The sequence below is a fragment of the Medicago sativa genome, chromosome 1, assembly GCF_051527215.1.
Source record: "Medicago sativa cultivar Bolivia chromosome 1, Bolivia_mono, whole genome shotgun sequence".
Classification (NCBI taxonomy): Eukaryota; Viridiplantae; Streptophyta; class Magnoliopsida; order Fabales; family Fabaceae; genus Medicago; species Medicago sativa.
The window spans coordinates 38,624,388-38,647,821 of record NC_140749.1 but is presented as its reverse complement, the minus strand read 5'-3'; the positions used below and the strand labels follow the sequence as shown (position 1 = coordinate 38,647,821).

General features: G+C 35.1%; 2 long non-coding RNA genes and 1 other non-coding gene across 4 annotated transcripts; 2 read left to right on the top strand and 1 right to left on the bottom strand.

The window, feature by feature from the left end:
• The first annotated feature begins 3,994 nt into the window (after window positions 1–3,994).
• LOC146954833 (uncharacterized) lies at window positions 3,995–6,209 on the top strand. The gene is made up of 2 exons (XR_015015255.1): window positions 3,995–4,281; window positions 5,912–6,209. It is a non-coding gene; the product is annotated as an uncharacterized LOC146954833 (long non-coding RNA).
• Window positions 6,210–6,947: 738 nt separating this feature from the next.
• Window positions 6,948–8,458, top strand: LOC146954832 (uncharacterized). 2 transcript variants are annotated; one of them, XR_015015245.1, is made up of 2 exons: window positions 6,948–7,312; window positions 8,107–8,458. It is a non-coding gene; the product is annotated as an uncharacterized LOC146954832 (long non-coding RNA). The 2 variants fall into 2 exon arrangements; XR_015015252.1 differs by having other exon boundaries at window positions 6,948–7,448.
• Window positions 8,459–9,719: 1,261 nt separating this feature from the next.
• Window positions 9,720–9,826, bottom strand: LOC146954831 (small nucleolar RNA R71). The gene has a single exon (XR_015025184.1). It is a non-coding gene; the product is annotated as a small nucleolar RNA R71 (small nucleolar RNA).
• Window positions 9,827–23,434: the final 13,608 nt, after the last annotated feature.

Here is a 23,434-nt window from a genome sequence, read left to right as displayed (position 1 = left end):
GTTGTTGTTGTTGTTTAACATGTGTTGTTGATGAATTGATGCATTGGGTATCATGAATTGGTGATGAGAATTGTTGTTGTTGTTGAAAGTTGTGGAAGTTTGGTGAAGTGATGAATTTTGTTGTGTTGATGCTTTAATTTCAAAACTTGTGCACGTTTAAGTGTTTTGAAGTGTATATGACCTATAAACACGTTTTGGGTTAAGTTTTGGGGTTTGGGAGAATCAAAATGGGGATTTTGGATGAAAATGGGTTGGAACCCGTAACTGATTTTTTTTGACAGTCTGAAGGAGGACGCTTAAGCGTGCTCACCAGGCTTAAGCGAGCAGCAAGCGTGCTACCAGCGTGCTGAAAGCGTGCAAACACTGAGCTACGGTGTTTAGGACGCTTAAGCGTGCGGCGGACGCTTAAGCGTGCTACTCCCAGTTCAGCCACTTTTGAATCTTTGTTTCGTGCACTTGGGGACCAATCCGAGACTTCTAAAATGTTTATTTTAACTTGTTAAACCTGTGTTTATGCACTTAATCCTACTGGAACATGGTTTGAATCGAATTGGACTTGATTTTGTGAATTTTCACTTAACTTTGGAAAAAGGGTCCAAACGTTGATTTTTCCGAAAACTTGTTTTTCTCCAGAAATTGAAGTGCGGTTAAGGTTGTATAATGTTTATATGATTTCTAAAAATGGTTGTGATTGGTTTCATCAAGTTTTAACTTGTTTTGCTTTGAAAATTGCATACTTTTGTAAAAGTGATAAAGTGAGACGAACTTTGAGTTTTTCATGATTCCGTCACATTTGGCCGGCGAAAAGCCAAGGTATCCTCTACTACACCCACATGTGGCCTAGAGGTATACGTAGTTGAGGCATTGGAACTTGTTTACTTGGTTTTGGCTTAAAAGCTCAATTATTTCTAATATTATGATTTTGAGAGACAAACTTTGTTGAAAATGTTTTAAGAGCCGATTGCTTTATGAATCCCTTGTGGATAGTTGATATGATTTATGTGGAGATGTTTGATGTTGTATATATGTGACAACTATTTGTAGATTGAATTATGGATGTTGTTGGTGATTATAAATATGACAAGTGGTGGTGAATTGTTGTCGATTGCATATATACTAAATGTTGGTGATGGTGAGATGATTTATTTGTGTGAACATATGCATTGTAGTCGAGTCATATGTTCATGCATTCATGACTGATGGTGGCGGATTTTATATCCAATTGACGTGATTACGATGTTTTTGTTGCATCGAAGGTGACGACCTTGAGGAGATTTGGTACCACATGCATATATGTGTCAAGTTTAGGTGCATATCATATTGCATGAGTCTTGATTATTGTTTGTGAATGATGAATCACTACACCATTTTTGGCTTTAGGCAACGAATTTTTAGCTCACGGCTGGAAAACTGTTGCTTAAAGGTGTAATAGGCAACGGATTTTTACGTGTTGAAGGGTTTCTATACTTTTTTCATTACCCAATTAAAAACTGTTGCCTTTTCAGCTAAGGCAACGCTTTTTTATCGTGGAATTTACTTCACCGTCGCCAATTCCTTATATATAACGGTTTTAACTCGTGGATAATAAACCTTAAGCTACAACCGTGGCATTTTCTTATTCAAAAGGCACGCGTAATAAACCGTGGCCTATACCTCATTTGCCCACGTTCTGAAATCTATTAGGCCACACTGTAGAACCGTTGCTGATATCACAAGAAAACCGTGGATATTCTCACCTTCATTTTATTATATTCGTTTTCAATTTCGAAACTACTTTTAAACTTTCAACTTTATCATTAATATAAACTTTTTTTGATAAAATTCATTTAAACAATTATATTTGTCAAAAAAATTAAATTATTATTTTTACAATTTTATCTCTTGTATTATATTAATGACTTATTCAATCACCTAGTCCCTTAACTTAATTGATTGTCTCAATTTGGTCCCCTAACTATAATTTGTACCAATTTGGTCCGCTATGTTTTGCTCCGTCACTAGTTTTAGTCATTTCTGTTAGTTTCTCTCAAAAAAAAACGTGAACAGAAAGGACTAAAACTAGGAACGGAGCAAAACATAGGGGACCAAATTGGTACATAAGTTAACGTTTTTTTTGACAGAAACTACCAGAAAGGACTAAAACTAGTAACGAAGCAAAACATAGGGGACCAAATTGGTACAAATTATAGTTAGCGGACCAAATTGAGACAATCAATTAAGTTAAGGGACCGGGTGATTGAATAAGCCTATATTAATAATTAAAAAATAATTTTCCTTTAAAATAATTTTTCTTTTGATGAATCTCCGCGGTGGAACGAAAGGTGTCTGCACATTAGCATTCCAACGCTCAAGTCAGTAACGAAACAGAGAAAGAGTGTGTGGAAAGTGTTGTGAAAAGCGAATCGTACCTTGAGGGTGAAACAAGTTCACTTTATATAAGTGCGCGTTGAGCATAACCGTCTTCGGGGTATGCGACATATTATTAGGGACGGTTAGAACGCGCTTCTGTGTATGCGAGCATAACTTTGTAGGGTGATCCTCGCGTTAGAACGCGCTTCTGTGTGGCGTGGTGCATTTGAGCTGGCGTGTTTCTTCATGCGCGGAGCCTTAAGGCGGTGTAAGTCTATGCCACATGTCAATGTGTGATTGGTCTTCAGACCGGTTTAAAACAATCATTAGCTTTTATAAATATATATTATATAGGGTTAAATATATTTTTGGTCCCTATTAATATGTCAACTTTTCGTTTTAGTCCCTATAAAAAATTTCCTTGTCCCTCAATATTTTCCATCTTTACTTTTGGTCACTTCTTTAAAGTAAACTCATATGTAGAATTCATATTTTTGAATAAAAGTTTCCAGAAAAATTCATAGTATTATAAGAATCTCTCCCAAAAAAATTAGAATTTTTTAACAAACATGAATTTAATATGAATTTTTATTTTTTTTTGAAAATTAAAAATTCATATTTAATTTGTGTTTGGTTAAAAAATTCTAATACTTTTGTGAAAATGTTTTTACAATATTCTACACATTTCAGCACAATTTCATTAAAAAAATAAAAAAATAAACTTAAAAATAGGGACTAAAATTAGTGATTGTCACGGATCTTAGTGAGGGTACATGTCTAATGTTAGGGACATAAATGACAATAAGTATGCATAGTCGGGGACCTAACAGTAAGTCGGTGTTTAATGAAAGATTTGATTTTCAACAAAAAAGATAATTAGATGACATTGAGGGATTTTAGATTTAGGGATTTAGAGATTTGAGATTTAATTTGGGGATATTGATTTTTGGTTGAGGGATCAAAGTGACTATTTTCTACTTTCACTTTAGTCCTTGTGACAGCTCATATGTCATGTTATCGTAAAACGTGTGCAATATCATCACTTAACAGAATTATTTAACGCCAGGGACTAAAGTGATAACATAAGTGTAGAGTCAGAGACTTCTTTGTAATTAATTTTGAGTCAGGGACCTTTGTGACAGCGAGGTGCAGAGTCAATGACTAAAATGACTATTTACTCATTTTTATTTATGTTGATTAATTAATTGTTAACTTAATCAAATAAAAATTAATTAGTGAATTTATTAGTTTGATGAATTTTTTTTTTAATTATACTAGATTTAAAGATTTCTTTTTAATTTTTAGTAGAGAGTATCTCAGAAAGTATCATCAAAATAAAGAGAGTATCTCAATAAATATTTGATTTATTTTAGTTATAAAAGCTTTCCCTTTTTAATCCTATTGATTTAAAGATATTTTCTTTGATTTTATTTTAAAGTGTGGGATTTCCACCATTAATTAAGAATACATCTAATAAAATAAATATTTATTTCTTCTCATTGCTTCTTTCAAGTTACACGTTCAGGATATACTAGCCACACAATGATTATTTAATTTATTTTTATGTCCTTCTCTTGTACTAACCCACTTATCCTTTTATTTTTATATTTATTTTTCCTTTGTTATATCCACTTATGACATAGAACACAAACTCAGAACCACAAACACTCAACAGTGTCGTAAACCCCTTTCTCTCTTCATAGAACTCACTGCCAGCATACTCCTTTCCATGCCATTTTCACCTACACAAGCACAAATCGGAGTAATTAAGACCATTTTTTAGTGTCTCTTCGCACAAGCTTTCCATTGAACCGAATAGATCTTCATTTTGAACACATCATTTTCACCCTCGTCTTCTTCACCGCACACTATTTTGATAGGACCACTGTGTTGAAGTTCGTATGATGGTACCTGTCATCTTCAATTTCAAGGGTAAGTCTTCATTTCTTAAATTGCTCAGTTTATATATACTTTAAATTTCAAAAAAATTCAAATTCCTATTGAACCCTAGATTCCATTTTCTCTATAATCTAAAATTAGCTTTGATCTTGACAATTTTTGTGTGACTTGGACTGTCATGTTTAATTGAATGTTTATCTTGCCTTGTTTATGCCTAAAATTTGATTTTTTTTCTATCTTATTACTCTAACTTTCCCCTTTCTCTTGAATTCAAAATTGAATTTTTCTGGGTTATTATTTTAGTCTAAACATTATATATTTTGTGTGTATGTTTCTGAACTGTGGTACTTTGAGGTTGTTGATAGTTGCTTAAAAGTTGTAGAACATTAACAAATGTATTAAAGGTTTTAGTTGTGTAGAATTGCCTTATTTTACATCCTGTGGAATTGTTCTTAGTGTTGATATATGATAGCTACATTATGATTTTTAAACGTTAAAAAAGATATTGATGTTGATGAGTTTGGTTCAAGTGTCAATAATGTTAAATTTGGATAATTTCTCTAGTTTAATTGTTAAAAGAGGAGTTTAATGAAAGATGGGGAATGAGTCACATTCGTTCACTAAAATTATCTTATAACAATAGGATATTTCTTTGGTATAAATATATAAAATGAAACTCTTTTATTGATTATATTTGTTTATATCTATTATTTTAGTGCATTACTTTTCTTTAGGTTTAAACCTAAAGAAAAGATTCCCAATTTGTATTGAACTCTAATTTCCCATGGTCTTCTAAATCCAAATTTTAGCATTAATTTTGTGTTTATTTTGACCTTTGAAATTACTTTAGTTGCTTACACTTCTAATTTTGATTATAAAAGTCATCAACTCACATTTATAAAAAAAATGTAACTCATTCAATTGTGAATTTTTATACAATGAGCTAGTGAATTTTGAATTAAAAATTGTAGCTTTCAACTTTATAAATTGATTCTTTGTTTTTATATTAGTGGGACATTGATCTTGAATTTGAATATAGTGTGACTTATTAAAAAAAATTATATTTGAAATAGTATGGCTTATGATTTGGAATTTTTTTATATTAATGGACGTTGATAAAAAATTGGAGCTAGTGGACATTGATTTTGACTATAAAAACAAGAACATTGAAAGCTCCAAATCAATTTTTAAAAATTCACCTGGTTTAGGGTTGACATTGTTTAACGCCATTTTAGTTCATCTTTAACGGGATATAGGATCTAAGTATAATTTGTAAGTTAATATGAATTGTTTATGTCATTAGGACCTTTCTTGGTATGTGCATTTGTTTTTGGACTTTGATCCATAGAGGTTGGAATGAGAGTTAATGTCGATATCAATTGTAATCCCGTGTTGGATCGAGAAATTGTGAATTTAAGGTTGTCCCTTTACGTATTTGAAATTAATTAGTAACTGGGTGTTGGACAAGCGTCATAAATAAGTCCTTGTAATTGAAACTAAGTTGATAAACTATGTTATTGAATTCCTACTTATTGTAAGGTTCAATTTTTTCAAATAGTTATAGTGTCTTAGGCATATGTCGCATATCCAAACTCAACTTAAACAGAACATGATTAGTGAATGAATTAATGTGTGTGTTTGTTGGTTTAATTGTGCATTGCAGTTGTGGGAAGATTTGACCAATTTTTTCAGCATAAGGCCAACAACTTTGAGACACTAGCATTTTCATCTTGTGATGCTATTGCACAAGCAGCTAGCTTAAGAGCTTCATTATATGGTGTAGTACAATTTCCACATTCACTAGCACTTTCCACTTTAGAGTGAGATTACAAGTTAAGAATGTTATTTGTGAATATGTTTATATTGTATTTTTAACTTTAGAAAGAGTTGAGCTTTATATACTATTGTTTGTTGTGAAAATTCTTCTTTGATGTAGTGAATAAAAATGATTGTTTTCATAACTATTTTAATATAATTGTTTTAAATAAATTTGATAATTGTCAATTTTAAAAGACTATCATGAGACACAAGAGTGGATGTATAAGCAAAGTATCCTATTGGTTGTGTTTAAGTTGCAGGGAATAAAAAGCAAAACAGAATAGTGTTATTTTTTTTATTAAAATGTGTAAGGCCACGGTTTTATATATGTGGGTTTAAGTAAATAGGCAACGCTTTATACATTTTATCTAAAGTGGATAACAACTATAAATTCCGTAGCTTAAACATATAAGCCACGGTTAGCTATCGTTGTTAATTTGGAAACCGCAGCCTTAAACTTTCATGAAAACCGTGGCATTTATATGCATTCAGACGACGGTTTTTTGTTTCCGTTGCAAGAAGTATAAAAACCGTGGCTTATACTTTAGGCAACGGCCGTATATACCACACCCTTATATCCGTGGCCTAAACGTTTAGACAACGGTTTTACGACTTTAATCCACGTTTTTGTGGCGTTGCCTAAAGCCAAAAATGTTGTAGTGAATGTTGATGATGAGTGTGCTAAATGATTGTATACTTGCAATGACTGAGGTTGTTATATGAATGTGGATGTGGAAGTTAAATGTTCATGATGAATGATTGAGAATTGAACTGTTTTATCTATATCAAGTTATTTATATTGATTATGATTGATGTAATACTAACCTCCAGTGGTTTTGACCGCCTACCTGTCTGTATGGATGGGTAGACACTTTTTATCATTGAGACAACCGATTTTCAAGGAATCGTTTTGTGGTTGAACCTGGCTTGATTCCTGACATACCAGATAGTATTGAGGACATTGATTAAGGAAGATGTGATGAGAATCTTACACTGAGGGGACCAAGATTTATCAACTATTTTCCAAATGTCTTCTAAAGAAGAAAATTGGAACACTAGATTGACAGAATAAGATAACCAAGACCAAAAGAAAGGGGACATTCAAAGAACAAGTGATAAGTGCTTTCAGTGTTCTTTAGGCAAATGTTGCACATAGATGGGATATTGCAACCCCTAGACATGAGGTTGTCATCAGTAGGAAGTTTGCAGTGCATTAATCTCCAAACAGAAAGAGACTTAGAAGGAGGTATGTTGATGTTCCAAATGATTTTTACCCAAGGACTTTCTTGAAATTGATGATGCTTGAATTCGTAAGCTTCGTAAATCGTATTATGGTGACTTTGGATGCTAGCATAACTGAGATTTCAACCGTCATAACCAATGTATGTCTCATTCATCATTTATCAAAAGAAAAAAAATTATAATTTATTATACAAGGGTTTGTTTATCATTTAAATAAAAACATCAAATCATAATCTTAATTTTAACTCAAGAGTTTGTTTATCATTTAAAAACAATTTCAAAGGGATTTGTAGTAGATGGTTGGAACAGCAAGTGGTGGTGTACTTGCAAGCTCTCTAACGTTCAAGTCAAAGTTTGAGAAATGTAGGAGGTTAAGGGTTGGATATATTGTACATTGCTAAAACTATTTAAATCTTTTTTTAATGTGGGGGTGGTGGTTGTGAGGTTTTTACAGTTGAGAGTTGTTGGTTGACGGTTACAGATGGTGGAATCCATAAAAGTCTAGCATTGCTTAATGGTGATGACAAAAGCAGTTACAATTCAGTGTTTTAAAACGTCACTTCCTTATTGCAGCGAACAAATCTCCCCGTGATGGAAGAATGTGAATAGTGTTTGGTCCAAGGTGAATTTGGTGTAGTAGTTTGACCCTGGACTGCGAGAGTAGGCTTTGATGAGTCAATAATTAGCTAGTTTTAGTATAATATTTAGTGTCGTTTTAATTAGATTTAAGTTTATTTTATTTAAATATTATTTCCTATTTGAGCTATTTTACTTCAATTACATATTATTATATTTCAGGAACGAATATTTGATAGATTGAGTCTTGGAGCAAAAGAAAGAGGATTAGGAGCTGATTCGGGTGAATAATACGAAGATTGAAGACAAAAATATAATCTTCCAAAGTCAGAAGCTTGGCACGGGCAGTGCCAATAATTGGCACGGCCGTGCCACCCTCCAAAGCCACTTTTGTTGCTTTTGCTTCAAGAATAAGCTACTTGTTTTGACCAAAAAGCTCGTGGTTTCTTGTGGAACATCCTACTGTATAGTTGCTTAGGTTTTAAGTCGACAATAAGACTATAAATAGAGTAGCCATCTATCATCAACATTCATCTTTTGTTATTGGAATAAAACTTCACCTTTATTTTATTTACTTTTATGTTCTTCTTCTTCTTCTTCTTCTTCTTCTTCTTCTCTTCTATGTCTACAATGAACGCTAGTGAGTAGACTTCTTTTGTCTTGGGATTGTTGGATAAGTCTAATGACATAATCCTAATCAAACCAAGCTTTAACCTTAATTTTATGTAACCCTAATTTCTAATCTAAATTCACCGTTTTAACATGAATTAACCATTATCAAACTGTGTAAACGAAAGTGGAGGGTTTGATAATTGTTAATCCATTATCTCAAATATCAATTCATAATTCGAATGCGGAGCTTTGATATTGGAACAAGTGAATTTAGACAAGAATTGCAAAGGCAGCAAAATAGTCTTTGCAATTCTTGAGACATTGGTAGTTTCAATCCTTATAAGCTTCTTCTAGTAATCAAATCAGCGAAATAGGTTTGATTACTAGAGGTAAACTCTCACCGGACTTGGTCGGAAAGGTGAAGGGCTAAAGGGAAACCGGTCTTTAGAAATTAGGTCCAACATAACATTATAATTTAAGGTTTTGGTTTGAGAGGGACTTGTCATTACAATCAACCAATAATCCCAAGGCTCTTTTATTTTTATTATTTTCTTTTAATTAAAAATCCAAACTTTATAACTTAAAACTCTTCTCTGATCCTTATTGAAAGTTAATTGAATTCATAACTCCCTGTCAGAACGATATCTTTTATTACTACTTCGGTAAACCGTGCACTTCCGATTTATCCCATCAAGTTTTTGGCGCTGTTGTCGGGGAGTTATTGCAATTTGATTAATTTTTTTATAGATTAGACTGAAAAAAAAATCTTTTTATTTTTTTTCTTTCTTTTCTTCTTTTTCTTCTTTTTCTATTTCTTCCTTTTGCCTTTAACTTCTTGGGAAGCATGAGATAATAACGATATGGTTGAGGAACGCACTCTTAAAGAGTATGCAATCCCATCTTCAGATGAGTCATACGATGTTATTGTGTATCCAACGGTTGAGGATAATTTTGAAATAGAACCTGCACTTATTCACTTAGTTCAGCAAAATAAATTTTTCGGATCACCCACTGAGGATCCGAATTTTCATATTTCAACATTTTTAAGACTCAGTGGAACCTTGAATGCAAATCAAGAGGCCGTAAGGCTGCACCTCATTCCTTTTTCCTTAAGGGATAGAGCTAGTGCTTGGTTTCATTCATTGGAAATCGGTTCTATCACTTCATGGCACCAAATGAAGCAAGCTTTTCTTGCCCGATTCTTTCCCTATTCTAAAACTGTTCAATTAAGGAATCGAATCACATAATTCACTCAAAAAGATGGAGAATCTCTTTACGATGCTTGGGAGCGTTTCAAAGAAATGCTCAGACTTTGTCCCCATCATGGTTTAGAGAAGTGGCTTATTATTCACACTTTTTATAATGGTCTTTTGTATACCACAAAAATTTATGTTGATGCAGCTGCAGGTGGAGCTTTGATGAATAAAACATACACAGGAGCATATGCTTTGATCGAGGACATGGCACAAAACCACTATCAGTGGACCTACGGAAGGGACATCACTAATGCTGCTCCTTCACCCTCTAAAAAAGAGGTAGGTATGTATGAAATTTCTTCCCTTGATCATCTAGCTGCTAAGGTTGACGCACTCACACAAAAATTTGATAAAATAAATACTAGTGCTGTCACACCTGCCCCTGTATCACCTCCCTGTGAAGTTTGCGGTGTATTTGGCCGTATTAGCATTGATTACCAACTAGGTAGTGTCGTTAGAAGTCCTGAGCAAGTAAACTATGATCAGCTTGGAACTTTTTTTAGAAAATCATTTTATAAATCAATCTGAGCAGCTCCAAGAGCTTAAAAATCAAACAGGATTTTTGAAGGACTCTCTTGCCAAACTTACATTGAAAGAAGACTCCATAGTTACTCACAGTCAGATGCTTGAGACTCAGACTTCTCAAGTGCCCCAACAGGTGGCTACTTCCTCTTAACACTCCTAAATCCTTCTAGGCCAAACCGAAACCAACCCCAAAAACCATATAAGTGCTATTACTCTTAGGAATGGTAAACAATTAGAGGACCCCGTTGTGAAAGTTAAGAACAATGAAGGAGAGATAGGGAGTGATGAGCCTCAAGGTGAGAAAGCCATAGGAGAAAATGAAAAGCCATTTGTTTCACCATCTCATGAGCCTGAAATTCCTTTAACACAAGATTTTGTTAAATCCAAGTTAGATGACCAGTTTAGGAATTTTATTGAAATACCTCCAAACAAATTGCCACCTAAACTTAAGAATCTAGGGAGTTTTTCCATACCATGTGTCATAGGATCCGAGATTATAGAAAGAGCCATGTGTGATTTGGGAGAGAATGTTAGTTTGATGCCATTGTCCCTTTCTGAAAGATTGGATATAGGATAGATGAACCACTTTCTAACCGTCAAGCTAATGACTCTAAACGAGCGCTTCGTGGGAGGCAACCCATGCATTTATTTGCTTTTGTTTTGTTCGTTTTTCGTTGTTTTAAGTTGTTTTGTAGGTAATTGTCCGAGTACGATTTGAGAAAAGTGAAAAAATATTGAAGCCCCATGACCAAAAGGTTGGCACGGCCCGTGCTCACACTGGCACGGCCGTGCCAGACATGCCAAGCCAAATTCACCCAAAACAACAGAAACTTGGCACGGCCGTGCCCGACCTCTAGGTGAGTATAACCACAAATTTTTCTTCCTTCTTCCCTCATTCTCAAACACAAACATCTCTCCTCCTTCAAACTTCTCTCTAAAACCTCCAAAACCAACAACCTTCAAACCTTCATAACTCCACCAAATCCAACAAATTCTAATCCAAATCATATCCAATCACCTCCAAACATAAACCAACATTCATCCACCCAAACCACGAATTCACCAAAATCGTAATCCATTAAACCCTAAACCAAAAACCACAATTTCTTCACAAATCTTCATCACTAAACTCAAAAACCTTACTCAAACCCCAACCTCATCACTAAACCAACCTTCTCCAACCAAAACCCTAACCCTCCCCAAAACCCCAACCAAGTCAACAAGGTCAATGGCATCCAAGAGGAAAGAAAATTGAAGACTCCGGAAGTGGTGCAAGAAGCAATCAACAGCCCGCAATCATGGAATCCAATTCAAGGATTCCGAGCAAAGGAATATGTATATTTCTCTAATCTCTAGAACTATCTCTCCTTGTAGGTACCCTGATGTTAATTCTATGGATAGACTAGAAATAGATGAACATGTGATTAGGTTGTTGAATAAATTCACAACCCTGTGCTTAGGTACCTTCACACTGTTATGGCTTGTACCATATAGAGTAGGAAAGAGGTAGGGATGATGAGGATTGATGAACTATTTATGCTGTGGGCTATGCTTTATAACCATCCTATTAACATTTGCTATTATTTGCTTGATTATCTTGTTTCCATTGCTAAAAAGAAACCGAATGATAAGGGTGATATAATGGTAGGTGGAATCATCACTTTTATTGCTAGGAAGTTGGGGGTGAGTTTGAATCAAGGGATCAAGAGGACCTAATATCTAGACTTATACACTCTCACTACTTTGTCCTTCCTTATAACCCATGGACCCTACTCACAATTACCAATATGAATGAAGAATTATTAGAGCTAATTGTTTTATTATTCTACCTAATCTGGACATAACTAATCCGGAGGTGGTGGAAAATTTGCTTTATGTTGGTACTAACCCACAGGTACAAGATGATGGTGATGATGGTGGTGATGAAGAGGAGGTAGGTACACAACACCATGAACAAGAAGCCGGTGGAAACTATAATGATGAACGGTGGTCATGGATGCAAACCAAGGTTCAAAGAATAAGCACCGAGCAACAAAGACAAGGTGTTGAAATGGCCGGAGCAATCGAATAAATAAAGAAAACAATCAAATGCTCCGAAATATGATGCAACACCTTCACCTCCAAGGTTCACCACATGGACCTCAATAAAATTGTGAGCTTTCCTCTTTCTCTACTCTTCTTTCTTCTTCTCCTTCTTCTACTTCTTCTTCTTCTTCTTTTTCTTTTGAATCATTGAGGACAATGATTCTCCTAAGTGTGGGGGGAGCCTAATAAAGTGTCTAGAGTCGTAGTGTTCCAAACTCCCTTGAACTTTATTCTTTTGTTTTGTTTTTATTGCGAAAGGCATGATTAAGTAGCTTGTTTTTTATTGGAAATTATGGCATAAATTTTTTGTTGTCTTCTCTTAAAAGGTTGTTTCTTGTACATGAAAGTGATCTCTTGTATTTTTAGTGTTCTTGCTATACCCACATCTTGTTTTATTGTGAAAATTCTCCAATGAGAAAAGCACTCAGTTGCAATCTTTGAGTAAGTGTATGAGTAGGTATTTTAAGGAACACGTTCTAACTTTAATGGTAACTTAGACCCTTAAAAGTCTTTAGAGTAAAAGTAGTATAAGTTTGTGTGGGAAATAATGTGCTATATTGTTATAATGTGTTAAACCAAAATGGGGCGGGAGAATGGCACCAACATGTGGAGGAAAGGACACCCCCTCTCTAACTTCCTAAATGTGGTGGTGACTCCCTAATTGAACTTAAGTTCTAAATCCCTCAAAAGAGGAAGTAAATTCATCAAAGCAAGGAGGAAAGGACACCCTCTCCATAAAGACTTCCTATGAGAAAATGGTAGCCCCTAAACAATCTGCAGCCCCAAGTGCTTAATTTGTTAATTTAATTCTAACTAAATTCTCATCTCTCTTATATGAAATGAAGAAAGGACTTTTCTCGGTTACTTTAGTATTAAGGATAGAACCTGTTCCTCATAATATCTGTTTTATACATGAGCAAGAAAAGGGTTGGACTGCACACACACTCACTTGAGACTTGTTGTTGGGTTGAATAGGTTCACAAGGAATACTTGAAGTTGTGACTAGTGTACATTGAAATAAAACCTTAAGAGAGACATGAGTTTTCAATTGTATTGCCATATGTTAATCGTTTTGTTGCTACTTTGTCTATGCCTTTTGCTTGAGGACAAGCAAAGATTCAAGTGTGGGGGAGTTTGATAAGTCAATAATTAGCTAGTTTTAGTATAATATTTAGTGTCGTTTTAATTAGATTTAAGTTTATTTTATTTTAATATTATTTCCTTTTTGAGCTATTTTACTTCAATTGCATATTATTATATTTCAGGAACGAATATTTGATAGATTGAGTCTTGGAGCAAAAGAAAGAGGATTAGGAGCTGATTCGGGTGAAAAATATGAAGATTAAAGACAAAAATATAATCCCCCAAAGTCAGAAGCTTGGCACGGGCAGTGCCAATAGTTGGCACGGCCGTTCCACCCTCCAAAGCCACTTTTGTTGCTTTTGCTTCAAGAATAAGCTACATGTTTTGACCAAAAAGCCCGTGGTTTCTTGTGGAACATTCTACTGTATAGTTGCTTAGGTTTTAAGTCGACAATAAGACTATAAATAGAGTAGCCATCTGTAACAACCTACTTCTATTAAGCGGTAAAACGCGCGAATATATAAAAACATATTATAGAAATAGATGCTACGTCTTCAAATCAAAACATACATGCATAAACATCATGTTACATAACATAGCAGCGGAACATATACTTATAATCCATAATCAACTCACAATCTCAACATCATAAAAATATATCCTCCATATCTCAAAATACAATAATATCTCATCTCAAAACTACATAGTCAAAACAAAAATCAACACGCAAGCACTATCCTAGATCAGAGCCCTAATCTAGACACTTGCATATAAAAGAGGAACTCCACTCCTCGGCAACATCAAGCATACAATCTAATCATCCTGCACTCCATCTACCCGTCCATACGAAAAGGCAGGTGGTAAACCACTGAGGGTTAGCATTACATCGTCATAATCCAAAAAAAAGGTTTAATATGAATATTGGAAATGGAAGATACATTCAAATATGAAGAATATTAAATCATGCTCATACTCAAAAGTATCCACAACACATGCATATCATTCATTACCATCATACTAAGTTCATATCAACAAGTGCAACATACACGTATCACAATTTCACCTTGTCAATTAACAATTAACAATTCAGATCACAATTACAATTAGCAATTCAACCATCAAGCACATTTCAATGCAATTCAATTCACCAACAATCTATACAAATGGCTCTAGACTCATCTAGATGCATGTGGTACCAAATCACCTCAAGGTCGTCGCCTCCGATGCAACAAGAACATCGTACTCACCTCAATCGGATATGACTCAACTACAATGACTCAACTACAATGCATATGTTCACACAAACAAATCACCTCAACATCACCAATACTTATATATATGCAATCAACAACAATTCACCACCACTTAACATATATACAATCATCAACAACATCCATAATTCAGTCAATATGTAGTTGTCACATAAATACAACATCAATCATCTTCATATATGTTATTTCAACTATCCATAAAGGATTCACAAATCAATCAACTCTTAAAGTCATTTTCTACCAAGTTCGTCTCCAAAAGTCACAACTCAAAAATACTAGAGGTTATGAACTAAAACCAATTCTACAAGATCAATTGCCTATGTCATGTATTCTCACAAGTCACTTATATGTGCAGTAGAGGTTACATAAGCATTTCATCGGCCAAATATGATGAATTCATGAAAAACTCAAAGTTCGTCTCCCTTTATCACTTTTCACAAAAATTCTCATTTTCAAAGCAAAACAAGTTCAAACTTGATGGAACCAATCGTAACCATTTTTAGAAATCATATACACATTATACAACTCTAATCCTACTTCAATCTCCGAGAGAAAACGAGTTTATGGAAAGATCGACGTTTGGACCGTTTTTACCAAAGTTAGACAATTTTCACAAATTCAAGTCCAAACCAATTCAAATCATGTTCCAGTAGGATTAAAGGTGTAAACAGAGGTTAATTAAGTCCAAAAAAACATTTTAGAAGTATTGGATTGGTCCCCAAAAGCTCAAAACAACAAAACAGAAAAACTGTTTCTGGGCAATTTTGATATTAGCGAAATCTGCGCTATTAGCGAAATTTCGCTATTAGCTCAATTTTCGCTATTAGCTCAATTTCGCTATTAGCTCAATTTTCGCTATTAGCGAAAAAACTCCAGACAATTTCGCTATTAGCGAAATTCTGGCGAATTTCAGCAGTTACGGGTTTTCACATCTTTTTCACCAAAAATCCCATTTTTCAAATCCCCAACTCCCAAAACACGTTCCAGAAAATGTTTATGGGTCAAAATAGGTTCAATACACTTAAACAAACATGAATCATGCATTAGAAACAACAATTTGACTCATTTCATCAAAATCATGAAATTTTCTCAAAACATCAACACAACCACAAATCTCTTCCCAAATCCATAAACAACAATTCCAGTTATAATAATTTGGTTCCAACAGTTCAACAATCATCAACAACAACTAATGAACACAAATTCATGCACAAATCATCACTACAACTTCATTTTTCATCAAATTTGCTCAAGAACACAAAGCGCCAACAACTATGCATTTGGACATGTTAATTCACATACTAACATGCAATTATCATACAAATCATGTTCTCAAACATAACAACAATAATCATGCACGAATTTACAACAATTAGATTCAATTCATCAATTTCATAAAATGGGTAGAAATGAAAAGTTATGAATTTTGGTTGAATTCTAACCCTCTTACCTCTAGCACCAAGATTCTCTAACCCAAGCTTCAATTTAGCTTCTAGATGATGAATCCTCTCTTGCCTCTAACCCTTGTTCTTGTTCTTGCCTCTAGCCTCTATCTCTTCTCTTCTCAAATGAAAAAATGTTGTGAAAAACCCTATCTCTCTACTAACATTAGTTTATATAGGCTCCCTTAATTGGGCTTAACTCACCGCACCTTAATGGGTCTAACCCATTTCTATTCTAACCTCAAAAATGTTATTACTCTCTTAACGGTAAAATACAACACTAACGGTAAAATATATCACTAACGGTCACTTACCGGTAAATAAAATAATTACTACACCCTCTCTAGTAACTTGGTGAAATAATAACTCTCACTAAGTACTAAAAATAATCCTCAACTAAATTACAAGATTACCCCTACTCTCAAAATGACCAAAATACCCCTAAGTCCAAAATGACTAAAATACCCTTCTAACACTGAATTCTACGAATCCCAACCAAAATACACACAAAAGCAAATAATCACATATAAACACATATAACATAGATAAATAAATAATAAAATATAACTAGTGAAAAATCTACAACTCTCCCCCACTAAAAAGAATTTTCGCCCTCGAAAATTACTTGAAGGAAACAACTCTGGATACGAAACTCTCATCCTACTCTCCGACTCCCAAGTGGCACTCTCACCAGTTGGTCCAACCCAAATCACTTTAACCAAAACGATCTCCTTGCCACGCAAACGTTTCACTTCACGATCCTCAATCCTAACCGGCCAAGTCTCAACGGTCAAATTATCCCTTACTTCCAAATCATCCACTTGAATCACATGAGACGCATCATACACATATTTCCTCAACTGAAACACATGAAACACATCATGAAGATTCGACAAAGATGGCGGTAACGCAATCTGATACTCTACAACCCCAACCTTCTCAACAATCTCAAAAGGTCCAACAAAACGAGGAGTCAACTTCTGACACTTCAAAGCACGACCAACACCGGTTATAGGATTCACTCTCAAAAACACTTGATCACCAACCTGGAACTCAATGTCCCTCCTCCTCTTATCATGATAACTCTTCTGCCTACTCTGAGACGCTCTCGTCTTCTCTTGAATCATCTTAACCTTTTCCGTAGTTTCTTGCACAACCTCCGGTCCTAACAAAGCACTTTCACCTGACTGATACCAACACAAAGGAGTCCTACACCTCCGATCATACAAAGCTTCAAACGGTGCCATTCCAACACGAGAATGAAAACTGTTGTTGTAAGTAAACTCAATCAATGGTAAACATTCAACCCAACTGACACCTTGCTCCAACACACAAGCCCTCAACAAATCTTCCAAACTCTGAATAGTCATCTCTGTCTGACCATCAGTCTGGGGATGATAAGCAGAACTCAACCTCAACTTAGTCCCCAAAGCAACTTGCAAACTCTCCCAAAACTTAGAAGTAAACCTCGGATCCCGATCCAACACAATACTAGAAGAAATACCATGCAATCTAACAATCTGCTTAATGTAGGTCTCAGCCAACTTAGCCACAGACATACCGGTCTTGATAGGAACAAAATGTGCCGATTTCGTCAACCGATCAACAATCACCCAAATAGAATCAAAACCCTTAACAGTCTTTGACAATGATCCAACAAAGTCCATTGATATACTATCCCACTTCCACTCCAGCACAAACAACGGTTGCATCAAACCTAACGGTCTCTGATGTTCAATCTTAGACTTCTGACAAACCAAACAAGCATACACAAACTCTATGATCTCTTTCTTCATTCCAGGCCACCAAAACAACATCTTCAAATCTTGATACATCTTAGTCGCTCCTGGGTGAATACTCAAACTACTTCTGTGACCTTCTTCCAAAATCTTTCTCTTAAGCTCAAGAACACTTGGCACACAAACACGATCACGAAACATCAAAACACCGTTCTCATCCAACCCGAAGTCTCCACCCTTACCTTGGTTAACCAACACCACACGATCTACAAGTTCTAAATCTTCCTTCTGACCATTCTTAATCTCCTCCAAAATATTACTTGTTAGCTTCAACATTCCCAACCTCACACCCTCCGGTGTCAACTCACTAACCAAACTCAAATCTCGAAACTGCTCAATCAACTCCAACTCTTTAACCATCAAAGCAGACATATGCAACGACTTTCTACTCAAAGCATCGGCAACAACATTCGCCTTCCCAGGATGGTAACTCAACTGAAAATCAAAATCCTTGAGATACTCCAACCATCTCCTCTGCCTCAAATTCAACTCCTTCTGGTCAAACAGATACTTCAAACTCTTATGATCACTGAACACTTCAAACTTAGAACCATACAGATAATGCCTCCAAATCTTCAACACATACACAACGGCCACTAATTCCAAGTCATGAGTCGGATAATTCTTCTCATGCACTTTCAACTGCCTTGAAGCATAAGCCACAACCTGACGGTTCTGCATAAGCACACCACCAAGACCCATCTTAGAAGCATCACAATACACAACAAACGATTCCTTCAGATTCGGCAAAATCAACACTGGAGCTGACGTCAACCTCTTCTTCAACTCTTGGAAACTCTTCTCGCACTTAGCATCCCAAACATAAGCTTGTCCTTTTCGAGTCAACTGCGTCAATGGCAACGCCAACTTAGAGAATCCCTCAATGAACCTCCGATAATAACCGGCCAAACCAAGAAAGCTTCTAACTTCAAAAACAGACTTAGGTGATTCCCACTGCAAAACCGCATCAACCTTCGACTGGTCCACCGCAATGCCACCTTTAGAAATTACATGACCAAGGAAACACACTTCCCGCAACCAAAACTCACACTTCGACAACTTAGCAAACAACTTATTCTCCTTCAAAACTCCCATCACAATCTTCAAATGCTCGGCATGCTCTTCTTCCGACTTAGAGTACACCAAAATATCATCGATAAACACCACCACAAAACGATCTAGAAAAGGATGAAATATTTTTCGCGTCATTTTTCGGAGATCAAGGCTATTTGATTAGCTTTTTGACTCACTAGTTATTTCACGACTGAACATTTAATTTAATTAAGAAAAAGGGGAAAAAAGTTCAAACACCCCATTTTGAAAAGATTTTAGGTTCGGGGGTTGGTTATATTTAGGGAAGTTATTAGCACCCTAAATATTCGTAGTACTCTACGAGAACCTCTTGATTTTATTTAACTTTTTTTGCTATAAACTTGCTTGCTTTTTTAAAAAAAAAAATGAAACTTTGAGATGATTAAAAAAGGAAGACCTAATTATCTACATTTTATTGATTTGGAAGGACGAGTGTCCTCTGCCTACGTACCCGTGAGGGATCAAAACCTCGTAGTTCGGGGTTAAAAAAATGACGTTTGAATTGTTTTGTGTTTTTTATTGGTTTTGAAAAAAGGTTTTAAAATAAAAAGCCAAGTGGCAAATGAGAATTGGTTTGTATTTTTTATATTGAAAGAAAAATGGACTCAAGGTATGATTAAATTGATTGAAGTTTGATTAAGAAATAAAATAAAAAAAGAACGATCACTTGATTGAAAATCATGGTTTATTATGAAAATATTTTTGTGATTTTTGTTATTTGAATGTTTTTGTTGTTTTGGAATAATAAATGAAAATTAAACTAACGGAGCAATAAAAATAAAAGCGCGTGGATTTTTGTAGTGACGTTGGGTCACCACAAAATCCCTAATCTATTTTTTTTGTATTTTTTTGATATATATATATATATATATATATATAAAGCGGTAAAGAAATAAAAGACACACACACACACACACACACACACACACTTTTCTCATTTATATTTACATTGGACCTAAATACATTCTAATTGCTGGAAAATAGATGACAATAATTAAAATGCTAAATAGAAATAAAATAAAATGCTAAAAAGAATAAAATGCAAGAAAATAAAAGAAAGGGACAACCGAAGGGACAAAAATTACCGAAGGGACAAAATTCCGAAGGCACTTATTCCGAAGGGACAGAAAAAAGAGGGAGAAGAAAAGAATAGCTCGTCAACACAAGCTAAATGAGGGAGAAGAGAGAAAAGTTCTTTGACAACTCAAGAGAACTTTTGGTGTGTGAAGTTGTGAAGGATGAGAGCTCTATTTATAGGTTCTAAGGTTGATGAAAAATGAAAAATTGGTTTAATGCACTTTTATGGGGATTTGAATAAGATTGATGGTTTTGGAATGTGATTTAAATGATTTTTCAAATGGGAGAGTTGACATGTAAAAATGGCATGATTGGTGGCACACTTGAGAAAGAAAAAAAAAATTGGACCTTGACACTATATTTTTTGACAATTTTTGGACTCATTAAAAAAAGTTAATAAAAACCTAAAGAAGTAATTAAACGAAAAAAATAAAAATAAAATGGTAAAATGGAAAATAAAAAAATATAAAAATCAAGACTGAATAAAAATGAAAGGTAAAAATAAAAACTAAAAGTTTAAAAAAAAAGACTAATAAATAAAAAAATAAAAAAAAAGTGAGAAGAGGTATTGATGATGAAACGCGTTCCTGATGAAAAATGGGAAAGAACTTTCTGACTTTGTGATTGAGGTTGTGATCGTGGCATGGTTGGAATAGAATTTTATTTGGACCCCAGAGACAATTATTTCGGACTCATTAAAATGGTTAAAAAAACTAAAAGAAATGATTAGACTAAAAAAAATAAAAAAAGGTAAATTGGAAAATAAAGACTAAATAAAAATAAAGTATTAAAAGATGGAAACTAAAAAAAGACTAATAAATAATAATAAAAATTAAAAAAGTGAGAGGAGGTCTAAAAAAAAACAAGGAATATTCCCAGTCAAAAGACATGTGTCAGTGGGACCTTAGGTCAAAAATTGGGGTATGACAGATGCCCCTATTTAAGTTTCTTCGTCCGGAGATTTGAAGATGGAATCTTTGATTTGACGGGTCGAAGAGACTTAAATACAAAATACACCAATTTTGGACCTAAGATGCTATGAATGCTCATGATGCAAAGATGATTTGACTGAGACGAGAAACAACAACGGGAAACCAAATTCGTTGAAGAAAGGGATCCGACACCGCTGGGGAATGTAATTTCACTGGGGAAAGATTGTCTACTACCGTATTGGTTTGTGACGATAGCTTAATGAAGACAAAACTTTTTAGCGACATCTCTAGAACAGCTAAGCTGGGGATGACACTATTGAAATTGAAATTGATTAGTGACATCACTAGAACAGCTAAGCTGGGGATGACACTATTGAAATTGAAATTGATTAGTGACATCACTAGAACATCTAAGCTGGGGATGACACTATTGAAATTGAAATTGATTAGTGACATCACTAGAACAACGAGGCTGGGGATGACACCATTGAAGTTGACTTGATTAGTGACATCACTAGAACAGCTAAGCTGGGGATGACACTATTGAAATTGACTTGATTAGTGACATCACTAGAACAGCTAACCTGGGGATGACACTATTGAAATTGACTTGATTAGTGACATCACTAGAACAGCTAAGCTGGGGATGACACTATTGAAATTGAAATTGATTAGTGACATCTCTTGAACAGACGCACTGGGCTTCATAAGAGTCTTGCAAGTATCCACTCGGCTTGGTAAACATTTGCGAGAATCCACTCGGCTTTTGATAAAAGTTGGCCAGAATCTACTGGGCTTCATAAGAGTTTTGCGAGAATCAACTCGGCTTTTGATAACATATTTGCGAGAATCCACTCGGCTTTTGATAAAAATTTTGCCGGAATCCACTGGGCTTTTGCGAGAATCCACTCGGCTTTATCAAAAAATTTGCCAGAATCCACTGGGCTATTGCGAGAATCCACTCAGCTTTTGCGAGAATCCACTCGGCTTTTGATAAAAGGTGTGCGAGAATCCACTCAGCTTGGTAAACATATGTGAGAATCCACTCGACTTTTGATAACAGATTTGCGAGAATCCACTCGGCTTTTGATAAAAAATTTGCCGGAATCCACTGGGCTTTTGTGAGAATCCACTCGGCTTTATAAAAAAATTTGCCAGAATCCACTTGGCTTTTGCGAGAATTCACTCGGCTTTTGGGAGAATCCACTCAGCTTGGTAAACATTTGCGAGAATCCACTCGGCTTTATAAAAAAAAATTTGCCAGAATCCATCGGGCTTTTGCGAGAATCCACTCGGCTTTTGCGAGAATCCACTCGGCTTGGTAAACATTTGCGAGAATCCACTCGGCTTTTGATAGAAGGTTTCATAAGAGTTCGCCAGAATCCACTGGGCTTCATAAAATGTTTGCCGGAATCCACCGGGCTTACATCGAGTGACATCTCTGGACCAGACACACTGGGGATGACACTTTTGATGATAAGAAGGTAAATGGAAGATGTTCATTTGTAGAAATTTGCGGTTTGACGCAATGATAAGTAAAGACCGAACTGAAGAGACACGACCGAAACAAGATTTTGGTGACTAATGCAATCATGTGTGAATGATGCCGTTTGTATGTTGTGTATGCATGAGTGTATGAATGTGTGAAAGTATTAACGTATGAATGTATGATTGTATGAATTCATGAATGTATGATTGTATGGACTGGATTGTGACAGGTGACTTGACAAAACAAGACAAAACAGGTAAGATGGGAGGCGGACTGACATCGTAGTACAAACACTCGGCAGACTTCGTTGGGGATGATAGTATTGCGAACAAATCGAGCCGCTGACGGGGAAAAACCTGGCACAAGGTAGCAGCTGATGCTCCTGGGGATAAAGCCCATTGTTGACCAAGAGTCTGAAGAAGTCGCCATTTGTAAATCGACACAAAGTGTTCTTTCACTGGTATACTTCAACAGTCATTTTTTTATTTTTAATTTTAAAATCCCTAACTTTTGCCTGGACAGCCTTTCAGGTTTTCAGTCCACCGGGAGTATATTCTTTTTTATGCCCCTAATTTTTTCCTGGACCGCCCTTTTGGGTTTTCAACTTAGCGAGCTATTATTTTTGTATTATATTTTTTGTATTTTTGGACTGTGACAACATCTTGCTCAAAGCAGAGGTCCTCTCCATTGTGCTTAGCCATGTCTCCCTTTCGGAGTGTAACCGTTCTCGAGGTGGATGTTGATGTACGCTTCAACTACTCACAAGTTCAAAGAGAGTGTGCTTGTTGTTCACACTTTTCAAAAGATGTAAAAAAAGTTTTTGTATTTTGAAAATTTTGCTTCAAGTATTGCCATCAAAAATAGAATAAATGAGAGTTCCAAATAAA